Source organism: Halichoerus grypus, chromosome 3, assembly GCF_964656455.1.
Source record: "Halichoerus grypus chromosome 3, mHalGry1.hap1.1, whole genome shotgun sequence".
Taxonomy (NCBI): Eukaryota; Metazoa; Chordata; class Mammalia; order Carnivora; family Phocidae; genus Halichoerus; species Halichoerus grypus.
In genome coordinates, this window is record NC_135714.1 from 32541819 (window position 1) to 32559585 (window position 17767).

A 17767-nucleotide genomic window follows, 5' to 3' on the forward strand; every position below is an offset into this window, starting at 1 on the left:
GGAATTAAAATTAAAAACTCAAAAAAAAAAAGCTTACCATTCCTTTCTCCTACTCACTCTCCGGTGGAAGCTTTAACAAGAAAACCAAATCCTGAAACTGTAAATACCACAAACTACTATGTTGATATGATGTTTTGTCAAATTGAGTTTAAAATAAAGGTAAATGGGAATGCACTTTTAAATTCATTTTAAAAACACACATAAAAAAAGAACAAAAGGAAAAAGACAAGGACTAGACTAGTTTTGTTACAGGCATTTTCCCAAGGCACATCCAGAATCAAAGACATCTGGATGCACACTATAGCTGGGATGGCAAGGAGAAAAAAAGAAGGTGGAGGAAGCAGAAGGGTAAGAGATAATACTACGACCAGTAAATAAGAAATAAATTCTTTCTTATAGAATTTTCTAAACATACCAACCATGAAATGTATTTATTTATACATCAAATGATAGGATTAATAAATGGTCCTAGGAAAACCTCCTAGCAATTAAGAAGGGAAAAAACCCATCAGTAATTCTAGAAGACAATTTAGTTGACTATTTGACCATTGTGGAAGAACTACCACATACAATGGAAAATACCAACAAATTTAAAACATAATACTGTGTGCATTAAAAAAAAAAAAATCCCAAATAAAATAAAAAGAGCAAAAGAATTAGGAAAAAAACCACATTTGACTAATATGGCTGGCAAAGGCATCTTAGTAACAGAGCATATGCAAACAGATTTTTTTTTTTTAAGATTTTATTTATTTGACAGAGAGAGACACAGCGAGAGAGGGAACACAAGCAGGGGGAGTGGGAGAGGGAGAAGCAGGCCTCCCGCCGAGCAGGGAGCCCAATGCGGGGCTCGATCCCAGGACCCTGGGACCATGAACTGAGCTGAAGGCAGACGCTTAACGACTGAGCCACCCAGGTGCCCCTGCAAACAGATTCTTAAGTAAGCTATAGACTGCATTTGAGATTACAAACTATAATAACTTTTATGGCAATATGAATCCAGAAGTTAAAAAATGTTTATGCCCTCTGAATTAATTCTGCTTCTATCAAAAAAAAAAAAAAAGAAAAATCTGAAATACAAAGATTTATGTACAAAGATGGTTCTCATAATTTTTATAAGAGTGGAAAACTGGAACAATCTAAATGTCTGGGTAAAAGGGAATGTTTAAATTATGATACATACTGTAAAGTAATATGCAGCCAACTTTTTCATTTTCTTTCATAATGACATGGGGAAATGATCACAACATAATAAAGTATATCAAATAGGATATAAAAATAAGCATAGTACATGCACATGGTTAAAAAGCACAGGAAAACACATGCTCAAAAAAGTTGAAAGAATGCGTACCAAAAATTCAACATTGGGTATCTCTGGGTGACAGGATTTTACTTTCCGCTTTATACATTTTAAGTATCATATAATGATCATATATTAACTCTTACAATAAGGAAAAAAACTTTGGATGCAGCACCTAAATCCAGGAAAACTAACTCAGATTTATCAGTAAATGGCAAAAAGTAAATAAAGATATGGCAGGGATATGGTGAAGAGATTTAGGAGACATCAATCAATTGCAAAGTACAGATTTCGTTTGAATACTGATTCACACAAACATTGTAAAAGAACATTTATGCAAGAACCAGAAACTCTGAACACCGACTGGATTAAACGACATTTAGGAATTACTAATTTTTTTTTTTTTTTAGCATAACTACAATGTCAATTATCACATCTAAGAAGAGTCCTTATCTCTGAGAGATCCCACTAGGTATTTTCAGTTAAAGAGAGATAATGCCTGGGATCTAGTTGAAAATAATCCTGCAAAGGGAGAAGTATAGACAAAATAAAACAGCTGTGAGTTAAATAATTGTTGAAGCCAAATGATGAGTATACAAGGAATCATTATACTATTTTATCTTTTAGCATCAAAAATTTCAAACATCTTAAGGTCTTTTTAAAATAGTTTTTACTTAAGGTCTTTTTAAAATAGTTTTACAGGGTGCCTGGGTGGCTCAGTCCGTTAAACGTCTGCCTTCGGCTCAGGTCATGATCTTGGGTCCTGGGACTGAGTCCCACATCGGGCTCGCTGCTCAGCGGGGAGTCTGCTTCTCCCTCTGCCCCCTCCCCTACCCCACTCGTGCTCGCATGCTCTCTCTGTTGCCTAACAACTGAGCCACCCAGGCACCCCTCATCCATCCATTTGACAGAGAGAGCGAGAGAATACAAGCAAGGGGAGCAGTAGAAGGAGAGGGAGAAGGAGGCTCCCTTCCAAGCCCCAATGTGGGGCTCAATCCCAGGACCCTGGGACCAGGACCCGAGCCGAAGGCAGATGCCCAACCATCTGAGGCACCCAGGTACCCCTTGGGTTTTTATTTTTTAAATAGAAAGAATTTTGATACCATTCTTGATCACTGTAAAAATTTGGTTGGCTAGGGATGCCTGGGTGGCTCAGGCAGTTAAGCGTCTGCCTTCAGCTCAGGTCATGATCCCAGGGGCCTGGGATTGAGTCCCGCATCGGGCTCCCTGCTCAGCAGGGAGTCTGCTTCTCCCTCTGCCCCCTCCCCTACCCCGCTCGTGCTCGCATGCTCTCTCTCTCACAAAAATAGATGGGTAATAAATGAATAAATAAATAAAGATACAAATACAGTTTTACAGAAAAACACTCTTCTGCTTCCCCCCAGGCAAACATAGGGGGCTCTTCTTGAGAAAGCATGGGTTAACCAAGGCTGATTCAAGGTCAGAGTATGAAAATTATCTTCTACAGTGATTTTAAAAAGTGATTTATGATGAAATCATCTTTTCAACTAGCCAACAAACCTTTTTTTTTTTTTAAAGATTTTATTTATTTGACAGAGAGAGACACAGCGAGAAAGGGAACACAAGCAGGGGGAGTGGGAGAGGGAGAAGCAGGCTCCCCGCTGAGCAGGGAGCCTGATGCGGGACTCGATCCCAGGACCCTGGGATCATACCTGAGCCAAAGGCAGACGCTTAACCGACTGAGCCACCCAGGCATCCCTAGCCAACCAAATCTTTACAGTGATCAGAATTGTATCAAAATTCTTTCTATTTAAAAAATAAAAACCCATGGAGGACCTGGGTGCCTCAGATGGTTGGGCATCTGCCTTTGGCTCGGGTCCTGGTCCCAGGGTCCTGGGATTGAGCCCCACATTGGGGCTTGGAAGGGAGCCTGCTTCTCCCTCTCCTTCTACTGCTCCCCTTGCTTGTACTCTCTCGCTCTCTCTGTCAAATGGATGGATGAGGGGCACCTGGGTGGCTCAGTCATTAGGCGTCTGCCTTCAGCTCAGGTCATAGTCCCAGGGTCCTGGGATCCAGCCCCACATCGGGCTCTCTGCTCAGTGGGAAGCCTGCTTCTCCCTCTCCCACTCCTCCTGCTTGTGTTCCCTCTCTCGCTATGTCTCTGTCAAATAAATAAATAAAATCTTTTTTAAAAAATGCATGGATGAAAACTTCTAAAAAATCAAAACCCACAGCAAAAGCAAAAGGCAAAGTAACAATTTTTAGAATGCATACAATTTGTTTTTTAAGACAGAAAATAGAGATGATGGTCAATGAAATGGGGAACTCAAAATAAGTATTCTCTGCGTTTTTTCTAAAAAGCATCAATTCTACTGATGAAAGCTCCAAAGTTATAAAACCAAGAAAGTGAAATATGCCAGAAACTGCTAGAACTGCCTCCAGGCCATTCAGGGAGCCTACACCTGAGTTTGCTTTGTACTCTATTTTTAACCTTATTCCCAATTGTATCACAGAGGTAACTGCTCACCTCTAAAAATAATTTTCTTTTAGAAACAGCTTTCTGACCCCAAGTTTTTATGCAGAAGTTTTTATCCAGTAATAAATTAGACAACTGACCAAATGAAAGACTTTGGCTACCTTTCATATTAAACATGGAGAACAAAATATTTGTCTATCACTTTTAGTAATACTATCATTATGATGCTATAGACTAATATACTACAACTGAGTAGTTGGGATTACCTTCATCAGATGACCCAGCATCTCAATGTAATAAGGTGTTCAAATTCACTCATATACAACCCTTTTTTTGTAACATACTCACTTGCTCTATTCTTTCATCGGAAATGGATCTCAATCAAACATAGCCATACCTATAGTTTATATTTGCCTGTATATTTGCTTGGCTAACTACTTTCACATGCTAACAACAGTCCTTCTGACAAAGTCAAAGCAGGAGAATTATCCCTGTTTTTAAATGAGGAAAACAGGTTCAGGGAAGCTAGCAATTTGACCATGGTCACACATCTAATATGAGATAGACTCTGGACAGGAAGTCACAATGTAAATTCCTGACCAGGACTCATTCCACATCTGTCTGATATGACCAATCCTGCTAGTGACATTTGTTTCACTCCTACAAAGATCACTTCAGAGCAACTATCAACTGACTTCCTATTACTTCTTACTAACAACATACTTTTAAACACATTTGCACCTCTGATGGGAAGTAGGCAAGGAAAGGATGCATACACAAGTTCAAATTAGTCAATCATTTGCTAAAATTGTGCTAAAGCTATGCCTGAGAGAAGTTAAAGACATTTTAAAAATTTAAATGTTGAAATAAACCCCATTATATACCCTAAATATCACAATTCTTTGTTCGTAGGAGTTAAGACTCCCTGGATTCTATCATGACAAGTTTTAAAACTCAAATTAATAGCCAAGCAATTATAGTTACAAATTCCTTATAATATTTCCTGTACTGATCCAATAGGATAACCCTATATTGTTCCACTTAGAATGCGCCACTTACTAGAGAAAATACAATTAAGAACCATATATATCTGAAATTCTTACAAACTATTTTTACAGGATAACAAAAAGCTTTAAGATACTCTTTCAGAGAGAGCATACTATTCAAAAGGAAGAGTCTAAAGCAGGCTAGAAAGGATAACAACAAAATACTTTCCACAGAGTGGAATGCTAATGTATACAAGAAACAAGGTTGAGTGTGACCAATAGGCTTGTGCAAGATATCACTGTATAGATAAGATATACATTAGAGGATGACAAGTCTCCACTTACTCATAATTCAACAAATCACAACTTGACAACTGGTACTATTAAAACTGGGGATGTAGCAGTTCTCACCTACTCATTTAAAGAGAAAAGAACTGAGGCCCAGGCTTACCCAATGTCACAAAGCAGACATGGGATTCAAACCCATGTCTTCTCTCGCTTCTCCTTTCCTCAGAAGGATAGATCTAACAAGTCTTCAGGGGACTAAGTAACTGGAAGAGGAGTTTAGAGGAGGATATAAAAGAAATAAAAGGCATCCCCTACCTCTAAGAGCCGGCAATCAAGTTAATTATTAATTATAATTAACTCAGAATAATAATTACATACCAGTAGATAATTAACAGCCAAAATAAATGTCACAGACAAATGACTTCTCAGGAGAAAGCTCAAAATCGAAGAAAAGAACTACTCTCAACTAACCTTCTATCCCATTGCTTCTAAATGCTTAACTCTTCAAGGTCATCAAGCTCTTTAATTCTTCTGTATCTCTGCATCACAGGACTCTATTATAGGTCCATCCCCAGGGCTGCCACCACTTTTCTAGAAACTCAGTTAATGTGACCCTATTTCCCTATGTCTGAGACACTACCTTCTCTTTCCTCAGTGACCTTTTTCTCCCTTACCTATTTGACTGTATTCTAGGAATCACCTTAGGCTAAAACATCATGGGAGAGCAGAAAGAATAATGATTCAAGTTATGGCACTACTGAGAAAAGGATAAATTAGCTTCCCTGTGACTTCAGTTTCACTATAAAACAGGAGTGATAACTGAAACTATTCTTTTTAAAGGGTTGTTTCGAGGATCAAATAAGAATGTGTAAGAGTGCTTTATAAGCTATAAAATGCTCTGGGCCAATTCAACTCTAAGCCCTTAGATTTGAAATTTATCTTCTACTCTCAGCCCAAGATCTCTGTATACTGCTTTGGCATGTTTGTATTCCCCTGAGGCTCAGCTATCACTCTTCTGCATAAAAGAGAAAGAATAGAAAGAAGTCTTCTGTTCTGAATCTTGGTCCCTCACCTATGAATTTCCTTTTCTGGCTGTTCCTTACTTTTGTACAATCCCAAGACTCTCTCGAGGTCTGGGGTAAAATTTATCATGAATGGTCAAACAAAGACAACTTTTCAAATGAATGATCTTTGTTTATACTCAATATCATAACCAAAATTTTCATATTCTGAAAAATGTTTTCTAAAATTTCTACTCAAGAGTACATATTAGTCATATTCTGAATAAAAAATTCTTAAACTAAGGAAAAAAGGCTGTTTTTCCTAAGTTGGAAACAAAAATTCAATATAGGATGACATAAAAATTCCATACTATGTGATCCCAAATCGTAGTGGATAGAAGTTACTTAGTTAAGAAAGTGGTTTTCAATAGCTGTATTACAAAATATTAGTGTGTTCTGAAATTGTGAAGTATATCACAAGTAATAAGTTTGTGAATGATTTACAAATAAATCATTCAAATAAACTGAGTGGAATCAAGACTTTTTCTCTCATTCATCTGCTTGCCTATATGATTTCCTGAACAGAAAGGAGTTACGGTTTCTGCTCTCCCACCTCATGTAACTCCTCTCATCCATGCTATGGCTAGATAACATATCTGTACACAGATGCACATAAATGCCATTCATGAGGACAGGAAAAATGTTCAGAACCACTGTGATAAAGAAACTAGTATTATCAAAAAATGAAATCTGAATAAACACCACAATTTTTTCTAAAGTCTTCAAAATTTTAAGCAAGTCAGTTTCTTGTACATTACCTTTGCTAAGAGTAACAAAGAAACAAAATACATATTATGCAAAACAAAAAAAAAATTAACTTGTATTTTTAAAAGTATATTATAAGAGGGGCGCCTGGGTGGCTCAGATGGTTAAGCATCTGCCTTCGGCTCGGGTCCTGGTCCTGATCCTGATCCTGGGGTCCTGGGATCGAGCCCCACATCGGGCTCCTGGCTCAGCGGGGAGCCTGCTTCTTCCTCTCCCTCTGTCTCACCCCCTGCTCATGCTCTCTCTCTCTCTGTGTCTGTGTCTCAAATGAATAAATAAAATCTTTAAAAAAAAAAAGTATATTATAAGATAAAACAAGATAGCAGCCAGAACACTGACCTCTAAGTCTGGTGCATATACCATGAGGATGCTTACTGCACTCCTTTCCTGATTTGAAACATCTTTATTAGCTGTTAAATTCTGAGAACACTGTACATGTAGTACTTGTCAATAAGTGCAGTCAAGCAAAAACCAGTTTCATTTTGTATTTTTACAAAGCTGAGATTCACATCTGTGCTTTGATCTAAATTTAAAAAAGGAAATGAAAAGTCAATATGAAAATAAGCAATGAGAAGGTAACTCTCTCCAAAACAAAAGCACTGAAGTTTAAAATGTTATAAATAAAATATAAACCCTATTACATATCTAAAAATTGGGTATTAGTTTAGAACCAGGATTTTAATTTTTCAAAGAAATTGAATTTTTTAAAAAGCAATACACATTTATAGTTTTAAAATTCAAATACAAAAAGGTTAAAACAAATGCAAAGTAAAAGATACTCTCCTCCCCTCTGAGGCAGGCAGTCTCTATTAAAAACTCATGTAAATTTTCTAGGAAGTACAAGTATATGTATGTGGTATACACTCGTCAAATAATGATTAAAGTCACTACATTTCAAATCACTAAAATGTCTTAAACATAACTTTTTAAAAAATAATTAGACCAGTTGCTCTAATTATTCAGAGCTTAGGTTAACTTTTAAAGCCAATGTTCATTACAATATCATTTATAATGGTGAAAAGTGGAAACTACATTCACGTTCAACATTAAATGAAAACCTCCAATAACCAGTTTATTCAAAATATCTTCTAAAATGTAGCCAGTTAAGGGGTGCCTGGCTGGCTCAGCCCGAAGAGCATGTGACTCTTGATCTTGGGACCATGAGTTCGAGCCCCACGTTGGGTGTAGAGGTTACTAAAAAAATAAAGAAACCTTTCAAAAATAAAAATAAAATGTAGCCAGTAAAAATCAAGTTTAGAAAGTTTCTAAGGCCATGGTAAAAAAAGCTCATTAAGTTAAACAAACAACAAAAAAAAAACTAAAACAAAACAAAACGAAGATATAAGCTTATGTGGGTATTACATCTCATTCACACCAAAGATGCATTTTAAATAAATAAATAAAACACTGGAAGAACATACACGTACAGAGATAACTTCTGAATAAGAAGATTATAGATTTTGTTGTTTTGGGATTCATATAGTATATCTCTTGAAGCTTTTCAGTAACAAGCATATCGTGTGTTAAGAGGGGCTATTAGAAATCCATATCCAGTTCAGGTTTAAATAGAACAAAACAATTCATGAAAGTAGTTCTATTAGCATATTCTGACAGCTGTAACAAGTAGGTTTACTTTTTCTAACTTCTAGAATTCTTTAAGACAAAAGACTAGTCAATACTGTTATAACAAAGTCCAAGGTCAAGGGAAAACGGTTTGAATCCCAACAGTACCAGTGCCTTTACCCTGGGCAACTTACCTAACTAGCCAGAGCCTGTTTCCTCCAGTGTAAATTAGGGATAACAATGTCTGATTTAGAGGACTGATGTGACAGATAAACATAAAGTGTGCAAAGGAACTCAAGGGATTGGCAAATATAGCCATAAATAGTAAATGCCATTATTATTGATATTCAAGCAGATAACTGTATTTTAAGTTCAGACTCAAATAATTTTCAGACCCTTTTCAAAATGGCTTTCAAAGTGCCCAAACTGCTCTTACACAAATGCAAGATCTACTCATATGTGCCCAACTATAGAAACAATCATTCATATGGTCAGTACTTATTATGTGGGCCAAAGCATGAATATACACATAAATACAAACCAAAAGAATACCTCTACTTATAAGCCTGTAGCAGTTAATTGTCTAAGAAGTTTAACAATCTTTTTCTTTAAAGATTTTTATTTATTTGAATCTTTTTTTTTAAGATTTTATTTATTTGACACAGAGAGAGAGAGAGCGAGAGAGCGAGAGAGCGCGAGAGCGCACAAGCAGGGCGAGTGGCAGGCAGAGGGAGAAGCAGGCTCTCCGCCGAGCAAGGAGCCCGACACGGGGCTCGATCCCAGGACCCCGGGACCATGACCCGAGCCGAAGGCAGACGCTCAACCAACCGAGCCACCCAGGCACCCCATTATTTATTTATTTGAGAGAGCGAGCGAGAGCGAGCAGCAGGGAGGGACAGGGAGAGGGAGAAGCAGACTCCCCACTGAGTAGAGAGCCCAACAGGAGGCTCCATCCCAGGACTCCAGCATCATGACCTGAGCCGAAGGCAGACGCTTAACTGAGCCACCCAGGTGCCCCAGAAGTTTTACAATTTTAAAAAATCCTAATATAAGCCAAAATATAACAAAGAACAGTTGGGAGTGCTAAACTTTTTGCAAAATCTTTACACTCCATATACTAATATATCACTATTTATCATTACCAACTTAGACAACTTAGTGTCTCGTATTGAGGTTTTGTTATGTCCTATTAAGTTATATGGAAAACGATCACAAATAATTCCTTTTAGCAATGTACCATCTTTTACAAGCATAGATTAATGTTGTGATTTTTCTTCATTTATTTATTCCATCAACAAGCCTACTGATTATCTAATTGGTCCTCCTTGACCTCATTGCCCTCCCAATCAAACAGGCCAGATAGCCACAGACAATTAAATACAGAAGATGAAGTGATGGAAGCAGACACATGGCTATTTACAGAAGCCTGAAGTGGGCAAGGACAGAGCTCTGGTAAAGGTCATGTGCGACCTGAGCCTCCACAGATAAACAGCCAGGCTTAAAGACCAGGAAGAGACTAAAAACAGCCAGTATTTCTAGAGGTTAAGTTCCCCCACCTCAAAAAAACCAACATACCAATCAAATTTAACTTTTTTCTGGAAAGGGGTCTTGCAGTGAGAAATCTATTCAGTTTATGATGATCCAATAATAGTCCAAGTAGTAAATCACCCAAATCAATGGAGAAAATGTAGAATTCAAATGACTATACAAACAGATAGAAAGTGATAGATAAAGGGGCGCCTGAGTGGCTCAGTCATTAAGCGTCTGCCTTCAGCTTGGCTCAGGTCATGATCTCAGGGTCCTGGGACTGAGCCCCGCATCAGGCTCCCTGCTCTGCGGGAAGCCTGCTTCTCCCTCCCCCACTCCCCCTGCTTGTGTTCCCTCTCTCGCTGTGTCTCTCTCTCTGTCAAATAAATAAAATCTGCTAGGCTCTCAATACAACAAAGCAAGAAGAACTAGGAGTGTTTACAGAGGTCATCTCCTGCAACTTTGCCTGTGCAACTTCAGGCAAAAAGACCAACAAAACAATGGACTTCATTAAGGACCGGATTGGAAATGGGATAGCATACACTACCTTGCCCTTAACAAAAACATGGCCTTTCAAACCAAGTACTGTGTACAGTTCTAAACTCTAGTTCAGAGGCAGTCGGGTACAGTGATTAACAGATATGTTCAAATCCAACTTTCTGCCACTTACCATGTCACAGTTCCTTCACTTGTAAAATGGGAGGAGGAATACCTACCTAAGTTGTTCCACAATTAAATGAAAAACATGTAATATTTTTAGCATAGTACGTAACACATAAGACTGTTCCCCAAAACGGTGGTTATCATTACTACTATAAAGCAAGAAGTAATCTCCCAGAGAAAAGCCATTACAATATCAAGAGACATTCTTAAACTTTGATATGCATTAAAATCACCTCAAGGGCTTGTTGAAAATGCAGATTCCTAGGACCCATTCCTCCCAGGGATTAACTCTACAAGTCTAAAGTAGAATGTGGGGGGAGAAAAAATTAAACATAAAAATAAAACATAAAATAGAATGTGGCCATTCTCTTGCCCAAACATCAAGAATTACTGAAGTAAGAGAATCAAGGCACTGTCCTATTTAAAAAAAAAAAAAAAAAGGCTAAAAACCAGGATTCTTCCATACAAAGAACTGATCTAAAACAGTATGTTCAGCAATTAACAGTATGTTCAGCACCTGTTCAACAAGTTCATTCATTCAACTAACATTGAGTTCCTACTATGCAGTGAAAAGAACAGACAAGGTCCCCATTTTCTGAGTTTAATTTCTAGTGTAGGAAACAAGAATATAAAAAATAAGGAAATTCCAGATAGCACAAAATGTTATGAAGAAAATAAAGGAATGGAGAGATAATTAGGGAGCAATCTCCTCAAAGATACAACATCTGAACTGAGACCTGAATGACGTGATGGAATCAGCCACAGCAAGATCTGACAGAATATTGAAGCCACAAGGTACGGCAATCGTAAATGCCCTAAGGCAGGAACAAGCCTGACAAGTTCCAGGGACAGTGCCAGCAGGGCTGGAAAACAGGAAGAAACTGACGTGGCCAGGCTCCGGGGTACTAATCTAGGCAGAGGGATATATGGTGAGTTAAGGGAAGGAGGCAGGGCCAAAACATGTAGTTTGGATTTTATTCTGAACATGATGGAAGGCTTTCCAAAAAAAGGGTAACATAATCTGATTTACACTTTAAAGGATCTTTTACCATGTTGTGATTTGGTAAGGGGAATGCACCATAAAAAGCCAAAGGGAAGGCCAGGAGACCAGGATGTTACTACAGTAGGCCAGGTAAGAGATAGTGAAGAGTTGGCAAAGGTAGAATCAGTAGCAATGGGAAGTAGTGGCCAAATTTAGAATACACATTTAAACACTATAATTAAAGGCAAATCAGAGAAAAAGTACTAAGTCACAAAATAAGTAGTAAGCATCTGGAACTAATTACCCAAGAGATAGGGAATAAAAATTGAGATTTAAAGGTTTTACGTACGTTTATGACTAAGGGATGTGAACGGGTTATTAGCATATTTAGGATACTTCCTAATAAGTATTTATCCTCTGAAGCTGAGGTGAAGGGGACATTTCCTTCTCTATTGGCACCACCAAGAAGGCAATGGGCTAAACGGGCATACATCCAATACTCTTAAGTGTGATTCATAAAGTAAAATCTTTGGGGACCTCACTGACAAGAGGCCTGGCCAGGTGGTCAGCATTCGGAGCATAGTGTAGCTATCGAATAGAACTAAAGCTCTACCTGAATCAAATCACTAAATTAGCAAAACCCTTTTAAACTTTCTATCATCAACTTAGGCTATTCTGTCCCTGCTCTCCCAAGAGTTAAACAAGAAAACCTTATAGTGACACACAATGCATATTAACTTCTTAATATTATCATAGAAGTCTGGGAGGAAATCTTTTAAAACCACGATTTTAGAGACCCCTGGGTGGCTCAGTCGGTTAAGCATCTGCCTTCGGCTCTGATCATGATCCCAGGGATCAGTCCTGCATCAGGCTCCTTGCTCCGCGGGGAGTCTGCTTCTCCTTCTGCCTCTGCCTCTCCCCTCTGCTCGTTCTCTCTCTCTCAAATAAATGAATAAAATCTTAAAAAAAATAAAACCACAATTTTAATCATTATGGTTTGGCAAACATACAGTGAATATACCCTAATTTAAGGTCCAAAAGTCCCTCTCCACGAAAATATAAATTTTGTTACTCCAAAGTACTACCACGTAGAAGAGCAGGTTACAGAAAAAGCATATGCAGTATGATACCATTTTTGTGTAAAATGTATAACTGCAAAAAAGAAGTCTGGAAGGATATAAATCACTACCAACATTTTGATCATTTCTGGATGGCAGGATTATCGATGACTTATTTTCTTCTTTTTTCCTTATTAATTGTAATAATTCTCCAATTATAAATTATTTCATATAAGCCAGAATATTCCGTTCAGGTTACATAAAAGGTAAAAAAAAAATTCAAGGAAACATAATTTCATTTATCTAAATCAGCAGGATTCCAACTGTGGTATTAAGAAAAAAGATCTCAATTGCACATACAGGAGAAAGAAATTTGTTAAGAAGAGGTTCATGATCTACCACACAAGGAAACACCCTTCAAGGAAGTGGTCTAAATGCCTAAGTACTCTTCCTGAATTTCATAAGGGGCAATCAATTAGCACATACTTTTGCTGTTCTTTCTTGCCATTTACCAAAGAAACACCTCAATCAGTTCTCTAGGGACAAAAAAAAGGGGGGATTTTTTTAAACACCAAGTTAGGGCAAAAAGGAGGTTTGGTCCTCTGGTCTCCTTTGTGCTGTCCAGGGGCGCGGAGGGTAGCAGGGAAGCTACACTAGAGGAATCTGCATGGCCGATCACCTGAAGTGGAAGGGAACGCAAGCTTTCTGCAACCTCCACCGAACTGGGCCGTGAGACCGCCTCCTAAGGGTCTCAAGGCTAAACCACCATCCAAGTTATTGTGTATGTAGAGCTGCCAACGATTTCTGACAATAACACACAAAAACTGGAAGGTCTCTTCAACAAACACAGGTATTACTTGCATGAGGCTCATCCGACTCTCGATGCAAAACCAAGACACCTTCTCTTATTAAGGCCGTTATCTTCGATTCTGCAAACTAGGAAAACTCAAAACATCCTATTGACTTTCTACAGCTAACAAATACCATCTTGGCTAAAATCCGAACACACAGAGAAGCAGCCACTTTGGAAAACTTTGGCTTTAAACAGCAACATTGGACTTTAAGTGCTCCGGTAACCAGTTTATCGCACATTATGTCTTTATAAAGGGTGCTACCTCTTTACTGTCAGCTCTGGTTCCACTTACTGAACAAACAGAAAAAGGGAATACTTTCAATTCGCACCACAATAAGAAAGCTCCCGCTTTCTGGATGGCAGCTTTCCTGTCTCATCAATCACAACAAAGGACGCATCCTAATGACTTCATCAAACCTAGAGAAACGGAGGTAAATGATACAGTGTGGATTTCAGGGTTTGTGGGGTTTTCCTTCCCGCTACGACTCTCTTCTTTTTACTCCATTATACGCCTCCACCCGAGCTGACTGCCTTGCCCTAAAAATAAAACCACCCGTGGCTACCGTCCACTTTCCTGCTAAGCCCCGACCCTGGTTTCCTGCAGAGAAAGCCAAATTGCAGGCTCTCTGCCTCGCTCTTCGCCGGGGGACGCGGGCTCGGCAGCAGCCGGCTTCTCCCGGTGCAGAGTCACCAGCCCGGCCGGAGAACCACCGAGCCCGAGAAGCCAGCCCCGCTCTGCCGCAGCCGCCGCAGTCCCCCAGAGCCTGAGCCCCCAGGAAAAACAGGGTGAGGGGAGGGTGGGCCGGCAAACGGCGGTGGTAGAGGGGAAGACACTCACCCGCCCAGACAACAACCGACGGGGCGGGGAGGATGGGGGCCGGGACCAAGGCTCGGCAGAAAGACCGCCTGAAGCTTCCGGAACGCTGCGGCTGCTCGGGACGCCGCGGCCGCTGCTGCTCCTGGCCGCTGACTTCCTCCCCTCCTCTGTTTTGATTCGATTGACCACGTCACTCAAAGCCACGAGACCCGGATCTGCCGGCTCCCGCGGGCGGCCGCGCAACAGATTGCAGCGACTCGAGACCCCAGCCGCCCGCCTGCAGAGCATGCGCGCGCTCTGCGCCTGCCCAGTGCGTCGGGGGAGGCGGGGCGGGCGCGAGCGACACGCGATTCGTGGGGGCGCAGAGCGCGGGGGTTGCAGTTCCGGTTGGGAGAGGTGGGGCCGAGCGCTGTGAAGTGAAGAGGGCGGGGCCCGGCGTTTGTTGAACTGCCCCGTGTAACCTGTTTCGTTTCTCATGAACAATGTCCTTTGCTGTGCGTCTCCTTTTGCCTGATTTGGTGGCTTCCTCTGACCCGAGTCCTTAGAATAGCGAGGGGAGAAATAGAGGTGGGCGCAAGTTCGTGTCTGCTGAGAAAGTACCCCTGTAGAGTTGTGGGGGTTTTGTTTTTTGTGTGTTTTGTTTGTTTTGGGGTTGGGGTTTTTTTTGCTCACTTAGGCCCGGCTGAAAATTGGAGATGAGAATTTAGTCCGATGCACAAAAGTATGTCAAATGTAGCAGTTATTGAACCACTTTACCCTCCCTAACGTTTTTGCACCCGGAAAGCTGTCTAAAATTAAGCTCAAGAGAAATAGTAAAGGGAATAGGTCACCAACCATGGCTTGCTGGTCCGGAGATAAGAATGGGCAGGGGGGAAGCTTTGTTGGGCGGCACCCCTAAGCCTTTGTTGCTGGAATAAGGATACTATTTGGGAAGTAAGAACCTCACATCTTTTGGACCTTTGGTGCTTACTACGCTCCCATTCTGGCATTCTTAGTTTCCCAGCTAAACCTTTGGGGCCCTGGAAATTTCCCAATTTGGCAAAACTTAGGGCTACTCTTTTTTTTTTCCCCCCTTGAGAGAGAGACTATAGAGGGAGAGGGAGAAGCAGGCTCCCTGCTGATGCGGGAATCGATTCCAGGACCCTGAGATCATGACCTGAGCCCAAGGCAGACGCTTCACGACTGAGCCACCCAGGTGCCCCAGGGCTACTCTGTTTTAGGTCCATGAATTAACAAACTAATTAGAACAGGGCCAGTGGCAAAATAAAAGTGTAAGTTCCAAACAAAGATTTCACAAAGGCATATCCTCTGCCTGTCTTGCAGGAGAGGTGAAAGTTAGCTGTTAAAAACGGTCTTCCTTACTCCCACTTGGATGACCTTTTCACCTCTCTGAATTTCTACCCAGCCACTGTAAATCCTCTCACCTGAGTCACCTTCAGCAAATTAGTAATATAATCTACAAGATCTTTTTAATATACATGGAATATTGCACAAAGATAAAGATTTCTAGAAAATTAAAGGTTTCTGGTAAAACTCAAAGTGTTTCCTTGTTAATTAACAGATTATAAGTAAATAGAAGTCAAACTTCTTGGCTGTTCATCTGCCATCTTGAACTCTATTTACTCAAATTTAGAGAACTTGAGGTAGAATCTAATGCCCTAATGAAGTTCATGTGCTGACACTATAGCAGAGGGTTTTTAATTTGTGGAACTTTAATTGTGGAACAGAAAGTCTTACATGCTTGGGTGCACTCACGTGCACAGATGTGTTTGAGAACACTTTAAAACAACAGTATGTCACAAAACTAGAATTGTACGGGTTGTGGCAAAATTATCAATACTTGTTTTATAAAGTATATTACAGGAAAATTAAGATGTTAGGATCCTTGGTAGGCAGCTGCCAAGGTAACCTCCAATGATTCTCACCTCTGGAAATGTAGTCCCCTCCAGCCTTTTGAATCAAGTCTAGTCCCATCCATAGAATACAGCTGAAGGTGTGTGACTTCTGAGACTAGGTCATAAAGGCACTGATTGCAGCTTTCCACCTCATTCTTTTGGATTGCTTGCATTGGGTAAGCTAGTATACAGACCACTCCACTCGAGCAGCTCTATAAGGGGACCATGTGGAGAGGAACAAGAGCCTCCACTAACGGCCGCACCACCTTGCCAGCCATGTGAGCGAACTACTTTGGGCTGATCTTGGTTGACTGTATTCCTGCCCAGCATCTATTTGCAATCTCATGAGAGAGAGAAAGGGCCAGCTTTACCCGCAGACAGTGATATGGGATCTTACATGGTTTATGCCCAATCGTAAAGTTCAACATTTCTAACCTTTAAACAATAGAAAAACAAAAAGCATGTGTGTGATTCTATACTTAAAGCAATTTGAAGAATAACATAGAATTCCTACCACAGTACGTGGAACATAGTAGATACTGAATAAATACTTTTTAAATTATTTTTTATTTATTTGGGGAAGGGCAGCAAAAGCAAGGTTTATTGAGTGATAGTAAATCAAAGTTTATTGAGAGTGCGAAGCTCCCAAAGAGGGAGGGGACCCAAGAGGGTTGCCCAATAGATACTTTTTAAAATATTTATCCATTTTAGAGAGAGAGAGTGGGTACAACTGCACGAGTCAGGAGGGGCAGAGGGAGGAAATCTTCAAGCAGACTCCCCGCTGAGTTCAGTGCCCAAAGCAGGGCTCAATTCCATGACCCATGAGATCATGACCTGAGCAGAAACCAAGAGTCGGATGGATGCTCAACCAATTGAGCCACCCAGACGCCCCTGAATAAATATTTGTTGAATGGACACACAAAATTAAAGACACACCATTTAGAAAATACTGGGAATAAATATTGATAAAGAAGTAACACCATAATATATGAAGGACTCATACACATCAATAAGGAAGATATTAATGCCTCTAATACTTGTGTAGGTATAGAGTATGAACTGAAGGTTTACACACAAAAAGGAGATACAAATAACTAATATTTGAAAATCTTCAGAGTTGGGCACATGGGTGGCTCAGTTGGTTAAGCATCTGCCTTTGGCTCAGGTCATGATCCCAGAGTCCTGGGATCAAGCCCCGCATCAGGTTCCTTGTGAGGTGGGGAGCCTTCTTCTCCCTCTGCCTGCCGCTCCCCCTGCTTGTGCTCTCTCTCTTTCTCTGTCAAATAAATAAATAAAATCTTAAAAAAATAAAAGTCTTCAATCTCATCAAAATGCAAATTAAGGGGTGCCTGGGTGGCTCAGTCAGTTAAGCATCCAACTCTTAATCTCAGTTCAGGTCTTGATCTCAGGGTCATGAGTTCAAGCCCCATATTGGGCTCCATGCTGGGTGTGGACCCTACTTTAAATAAATAAATAAATACAGAAATACAGAAATAAATGCAAATTAAAGTAAAATTTCCTTTTAAAACTATTACTTTATGGAGATTTTAAAGATTTTTTATTTTTAAGTAA

At 40.0% G+C, this 17767-nt stretch overlaps 1 protein-coding gene across 1 annotated transcript in view; it reads right to left on the bottom strand.

Moving 5' to 3' along the window:
• SMIM14 (small integral membrane protein 14) overlaps positions 1-14601 on the bottom strand; it is an 81023-nt gene extending 66422 nt beyond the window's left edge. Inside the window, exon 1 of the mRNA XM_036112062.2 lies at positions 14322-14601. The gene's annotated coding sequence lies outside the window, so the exon portion shown is untranslated. The remainder of the gene's footprint in view (positions 1-14321) is intronic.
• Positions 14602-17767: the final 3166 nt, after the last annotated feature.